Source organism: Panthera pardus, unplaced genomic scaffold (genome assembly GCF_024362965.1).
Source record: "Panthera pardus isolate Hobbes unplaced genomic scaffold, ASM2436296v1 HiC_scaffold_6, whole genome shotgun sequence".
In the NCBI taxonomy this organism is placed as follows: domain Eukaryota; kingdom Metazoa; phylum Chordata; class Mammalia; order Carnivora; family Felidae; genus Panthera; species Panthera pardus.
In genome coordinates, this window is record NW_026526991.1 from 1667516 (window position 1) to 1674624 (window position 7109).

The following is a 7109-nucleotide window of genomic DNA, read 5'->3' on the forward strand; positions in this document are numbered from 1 at the left end:
GGCGAGTGATACTGGGCGGTTGGCTGCCTGGATGGGCTCCGGTCCCTCCTGGGCACTTGGGGCCTGGACGCTGCAGCCCAGGGAGGAGGTAACGGGTGGCTCGAGCTTTGCGGTCTGTAAAGCGTTTCCCTTCGGAGATGGCGTGGGGGGTGGCGCAGGGTGAGCCCTGGAGCCTGCAGCTTTGCCGTCCTCGCCCAGAAGCGTGGACGGTGGGCCGCCGTGAGGACGCCAAGGTGATGCCCAAGCAAGGAACCCCCCTCCCAGGATGGCGGCCTCCCGGGTGAGGGGTCGGCCGGGCCCTCCCGCTCAGGGAGCGTGTAGACCCCGGGGGTCTTGTCCGCACCTGCTCCTGCCGGCTCCTCGGCTGGTGGGGGAGGCCGGGCCCGCGCCCCAAGCTGCCCGCTCCAGGAGCCTCGTGCCGCCTCCCTTGCCGTGCTGATTGTTTTGTTACGGGGTGCCCCTCCAGGGCAGAAGAGGTCACAGGTAGCTCTGCCTCACCCTCCCTCCCAGCACTGCTCTGGCCCTGAGCGATCGGGCCAGAGGGGAGACAGCGTGCCTGTCCACATGTTCCCGGACGGGCATGTGCTGGAACCTGGAAGAGGGACGTGGGGCCCGGAAAGGCCGAGTGGAGGACAGACTGGGGTTCGAGGGTTGGCATCCGGTGCTGGTCAGCAGCGTCCAGTTTCTGGGCCCAGGCGTCATCTTCTTTAATCCGCATGGTGGCCCTGAGCCGCGTGTGCTGCTGTTCCACACACAGACCGGGGAAGTGGCTTCCCTAGTGTCACCAGGTTAACCTGGTTAACCAGGGTGGCCGGGGGAGGGGGGGGGTCACGGGAGACGGCGTTTCTTCCCGGAGGGCTCCAGATGCTATTCCCAGGCGCTTGGCTTTGTTCCTGTGAGCTCCTGTGTACAGGAGTTAGGGGATTAGCCGCGATTGCCTGGCTGGGACAAGCCAAAATGGTTAAGGGTTGGCTGGATGGTCCCTCTGCCCTCCTGATCCCGCGACCTGTTCATCACAAAAGCACAAACTTACCCTAAGTCGCACAGATCTGGCCCCGGGGAGAGCGGAGAACTTGGTGCCGGCACCCCAAGCCATCTGCTCGCGGGGCTCTGTGGAGTGGTGGCTGGCGGGAGCCTCGGCACCCCCACAGATGGACCCAAGACCCGAAGGGGCCGTGGCCTGCCATGGTCAAACCCTCTTCCTGTCCCCTCCCTGGCCGCCTTTGCGCCTGACAGTCCCCTAAAGGATGAAGCGTGCACGGTTTCAGCCCATTGGCCCGTCCTCCCGCCAGATCCTTCCCCTAGGGCCTTCTGTGTCCAGGGCCACCTCCGGCCCTCTTTGCTGCGCTGTGTAAGGGCTTGGGGTCTTAGAAGCCGCTCTTTAGCCCAGATACACGTACTTTTTTTTTTTTTTTTGTCTTTGTGCAATAATCAGTGTTCCTGGTGGAGCCTCAGCTTAGCTGCGGCCTGGAGAGGAGGCGGAGGGCGCCTCCTCCAGGAAGCCCTCAGCCTGGCCCTGCCGCTGTGACTATCGCACTCCCAGTCGCTGTACAGTTTCTATGGTGTGAATGAACTTCCCTCCTGGTTGCTGACGGCGCTGGTCCCTGCTGGCCCAGATGGCCCGGGCATAGAGAAACCAAGTGGCAGCTCCCACCGTGTCGTTTTGAATAAAAACCCAGAAGCCTATTTCAGAAATTTTCTACGTGCCTGTGCTGTTCTTTCTGTAGCAGGGTGGGTGTCGAGCTGGGGGGGTCCCATGGGTGGGGTCGTGATAGGTTTTCTCCATCATGTTCAAGCTGTGGGGCTTAGGGTGTCTGGGACCCAGAAAAAATGCCCCATGGAAAGGTCCTCCCATGGCTGAGGTCTACTGGGCTGGGGAGGAGGCAGAGCCTGGCTCTCATGCTCTGATTCCGTAGCTAAGATGCCGGGCCTGTGCAGGAGTAATCTACTCACCTTTGGCACTTAACTGAATTCATATTATGGGTCTTATTAGGACTCTCTCGGCTGCAAGGACAAAAACCCAATTCGAACGAGTGTTAAGCATAAAAGGAAGAGCCAGAGAGAGAGAAAAGGAAAAAGGAGAGGAAACAAAAAAGAAGAAACGACTTAGTGGTTCAAGTAGCTAAAAAGCCCAGAGATGGTGTCAGCTTCAGGTATAGTTGGATCAAGGGCTCCAACTATGTTAATAGGACACAGCCTCTCTTCACCTCTTGGATCAGCTTCCTTCTACGTTTGCTCCCCTCTTCCCCTAGTGGCCAGCAGCAGCCCAGGCTTAGGGCCTGTCTACCCCTCCCCAGATGAATGACAGCTTCTCTCCCTGACAGTCTGGCAAAGTCCATGGAATCTCAGCTGACTTGGGTATGTGCTATGGAGATGACATGCTCTGTTGGCCAAGCCTGAACTCTGGGATGCAGGGGTGGGGGTGACCCACCTGCCTAGGAGCAGGAAAGGACAGACTGCTGTGTACTTGCCGGGAGGAGGGAACACGCCAGGCCTGGGGTGTGGTCCCTGGGATGGGCAACTGTCACAGCTGCCCTCCAAGATGAGGCAAGAGGCCCAGAGAAGTCCGGAGACTGGACATCCACAGGCTGAGAGCAGAACAGCCAAGCTGGTGGCGAGAGGGGCTGCCCATCCCCACCAGCCTTGTCTGGGCCTCTTGTCCCCCGCACGTATCCTTTCTCTCCCTGGGGGCATGGCCGGGGCAGGGACATGGGGGCACTGGGTGTGACCTTCAGGGCAGCACCTCCGTCTCTGAGGCCCCGCCCACTCTGAAGAATGGGGGTGAGCTAAGGCTGCCTTTTGTCCTCTCACCCCGTGTCCCCCGTTTTTGCCTTGTGATCCCTTTCCGGTGGCCGCTGCCGCTCTCGGAGATAATAGCGAAATCTGCCACCGTCCAGGTTCCTCCGAGGGAGCCGGACGTGGTGCTCCAGGCTGACTGCCAACCTGCTCAGAGCACTAGGCTTTCCCCGCTCTGGGTGTCTCGAGGCGGGGGCACCCCCGAAAGGCCTTTCTACCTGGGCATCTGCCTCCCTGCAGACGAAGCAGGGGGTGCAGGGAGAGGGGGCGAACCTGAGGCGTATGCACAGGTGCAGCGAGTGTACCTGAGTGCAGGTCCCAACACCTGCTGCGGTGCCCGGATCTGTGAGAGCAGGCCTGGCCCCGGCCCCCGGCTGCCTGCCGTCATCCAGAGAGGGATCTTACCCCCACTTTCCACCCGCCTGAACCCTGGGGCCCTGGACCAGCGGGCTGCCCCTCCTGAGCCTCACCCCTCACCTGTGAGGCCTGGCTTAGCCGCCCAGCTGTGGATCCCGGGCCGAGAGGTCCCCAGGGAACCTTGGCTCCTGCGGACCCCTGGCTTCAGCCCCTCCTCTCCCAGCCCCTTGAGACAGAGCTGCTGGATTCCCCCACCTGGCGCCTCAGACCCCATGTATCCCAAACCCCGGGATGGCCTTCCCCAATCACCCAGCCCCTCCTGAAAACCAGGATGCTGGCCGCAACTCCTCCCTCTGCCTCTGCCACCATCGACCCATCACCGAGCCTGCCCTTCTGCCTGCCGCGAGCCTCTCCGGATCGCCCACTCTGCTGCCTGCTAAGGCGTCTCATCACCTGGGGTGCCCCTGCGTGGTCACAGACCTCCCAGAGCCAGCACGAGCTCCTCCGATCCACAGTTCCCAGCAGCCAGCACGGGTTCCCACCAGACCCAGGGGCCCCTTCTCCAGGGCTCCAGGCTGCCGGCGAGATGAAGTCCTGACCCCTCAGCTGGCACGTCCCCGATCACTGCCTCATCTCCTGCGGCTCTCCTTCCAGTCTTTGCTCCCGCGGTCTCTGTCCCCATCCCGCCACTGCCTCCTTGTTCCCGGGACCCTTGTGGTCAGGCCTTTCCAAGGCCTTTCCCTCTGGGGGCCACCCACACGCTGCCCACCCCACACCTCTCCCCCCAGCCCGGGCCTCTCTCTGGCCGCCACCTTGCCCTGCCGCCTGCCAGAGGGAGGGCCCAGGTCCGGGGCAAGAGAGGCAGGTGTGCGGGCCCCCGGTCTGACAGACCTCAGCTGACAGATCGGAGGCCTCAGGCAAGCTCTGGCTGCATTCCCTCCGCTAACACTTGTGAGGAAGATAAGCTAGTGGGTCCCGATCCAGCTGGATGCTGGGGCCACAGAGAAGAACCCAGTGCGGCCCTGTCTGTGGTTCCTTCCACACGGACCCCAGCCACTGTGCCCAAGCCCCACGGCCGGGTGACCAGGGTTGGGGAACACAGGCCCCATGGCAGTAGCCCCCTGGCTGAGTGGGCACCCGGTTTACTCCTTCTGCCCCAACTCTGTCTACACATGGCCTTGGCCCTGACCACCTGGGCCTGTCCTCAGCGTCCTGCAGGACGAGGCCCACCCTCCAGCGCCTCACCTGTTCCCTTTCTCCCCATTCCCTGGCGAACCCTTACTTACCCGTTCTGGTCTCATCTCAAATGTCACTTCTTCCAGGAAGCCTCCCAAGCTGCTCCGTGGCTTTGCTGCCTGGCTGCGTCCCAGCTCAAAGACAGTGACCATCGTCCCTCCTCCCAGCCCAGAGCTTGGTGCCAGGCTGAGCCTCAGCAAATGTCAGCTATGTGCCTGTGTTTTGGAAGCAGAAGAGATCTTGGAGGCCAGCTAAACCCATCTCTCATTTCTCTACCAGAGGAAGCCGAGGCCCAGAGAGACAGAATGGTATACTCTGGGTCACACAGGGAGGCAGTGCCAGGGGTGACTGTCACTTGCGTGGCCACGGCCCCCTCTGCAGCGGCTGCGGCCCCGGGGAGCAGGGCCCTGCTTTGTTTTCCTCTCCCTTACCCATTAATAATAGGATTAAGAGCAAGTTGTTGCCAAGGAGAGAGACTGACTTTAAAAAACCGACCCAAGCACACTTTAAGAGAATGAAAAACTTCAGCCATCAGCACTTTTTATTTAGACCCGAATTCATGAATTTTAACCAAATAGGCACTGGCAAGTTAGGTATTAATATATGTGCAATTATGCAAAACCACTATTATGGCTGTAATGAAAATTAGATTCTGACTAGGTGGTGGCGTTCCAGGAGGGAGGCGTCCTTTGGATTCCAGTGCTGTGACCTCCGATCGCTGTTGCCACGGTAACGTGGCTGCCTTGGGGCTGTGTGGACAGGAGGCTGGTCCTGCGGGGAACGGCAGCTGACAAGGCTGGCCTGGGCTGGGCTGGTTCGGACCTGCAGACCCCACATCTGGGCCTGGCCAGGGCTGCTCCGATCACTAGGGGGACGTGGTGGGGTGGGCAAGACCAGCCAACCCACAGTGCCCCCAGGCCACCCACATCCTCTGGTTCTCTTTCTTGACTGTCCCTCCAGGAAGGCGTCCCTTCCGTCTTTCCAAAGGTATTAGTTGAGCACATACTACGTGCTAGGCCTATGCCCGCTGCTAGGGGGTAGTGACAGGTCCCTGAACCCGTCAGCCTGCATCTCAGAGTGGGGGACATAAAACAAGGAGCCAAGAGACACATGGGTGAGGTCGTTTCAGAGCCTGCCAGTGCCAGGAAGGCTGTGGAGCGGGTGTATGTGTGTGACAGGGAGTGACCAGGGCAGGGGAGGGCCCTTCCATCGGGGTGGTCGGGGACGACCCCCTGGGAAGCCAGTCGTTTGAGCCAAGGCTTGAAGGAGGAGAGCGAGCCAGCCACGCGAACGCATCAGCCGCCCTTCAAAGTCAGTAGGGTGGCCGGATAAAATAGGGCACACAGTTAAATTTGAATTTCACAATGAAATTTTCCACCGCAAATAATTTTTTAGTGAAAGTGTGCAGTATCGGGGACATTCTTACACTGGAAACACAATCTGTTGTTTATCTGATATCCAAATTTTTATTTGCTAAATCTGGCAAGCCTATCAGAGAGGGGAAGGGGTTGCGGGGGGCCGCGGGTGATAGAGATGGGCGGCTCCCTGCCCATACGCCTGCCCTGGTGGCCCTGGAAGGCTGCTCGTGGTCTCCCTGCCAGTTTCGACCCTATGTCATTCTGACCCTGAGCCGAGAATGCCCTCTGGTCCTGTCTCTGCCTGCCCCACCCGTGCGAGGCCCCCTGGGTGCTCTGGTCTTCACCCTCCCACCAGCTCGGCTTCCCATTGGACCCGCCTCACTCCTGCCTCCTTCACCAGGCTCCTCGATCCTCAGCCTGCAAGCCTCAACTTGGACGTTGCCACCTTGGAAAATTTCCTGTGACTCCAGGCTGTCCCCACTCTCGGCTGACTCTCACTCAACACCTCGCTGTTTTGTTTTGTTTTGTTTTTTTTAATTAGCCATGTATATTTTTATACTGTGGTAGCATACATCTAAAATTCACCATTGTAACCGTTTCGCAGTTTCCGCTTAAGCGGCGTTACCACTCACGATGTTGTGCAACTTTCACCACCATCCATCTCCAAAATTTTTCGTTTTCCCAAACGGAAACGGCCCCCATGAAACAGCAACCCCCCCACCCCTCCCCCACCCTCCATCCCATTTTCTGTCTCCGTGAACTCATCGCCACCAGGGACCTCATGTAAGTGAGATCATATGGGGTTCGTCCTTTAAAAAAAAATTTTTTTTTAATGTTCATCTTTAAGAGAGAGAGAACACAAGTGGTTTGCACTGATACACCCATCCTGAGGTGGGAGGCAGTGCCTGCTGGGCTGTGCCCTCTTCCGGGAGTCGGGTCTGATCTCCCCCTGAGCAGCTGCCTGGGGGCCCCGAGCCAGCTTCTGCGGCCTGGCACAGGGCAGGGGACCAGGCTGGCAGCTTCGGGGGTGTCCTTACCGTCAAGCCAAGATGTAAGCACCTGGGGGATGTGGCTTTGAGCTTCTCTGGAAGCAGATGCCAGGTGCTGGAGGGAGGTCTCCCCTGGGTGCTGGAGCTGATGTTTCCGTTGGCTTCATTTCGTTCATTTCGGTTTCTTCCTGCCCTGGTCCTTCGGTCTTCCCTGCCGTTCACTCCTCCCTCTCTGTCTCTCTTTGCCTGTGTCCATCTGTCTCTCCGGCTGGTCTGATTTCCCTCCATCTCTGGTTCTCTGCTGCTCTCCTTGGCCATTTCCCTCAGATTTACAATGGAAGAAAGCACACCAGGGACAGAGCCCCCGGTCTGG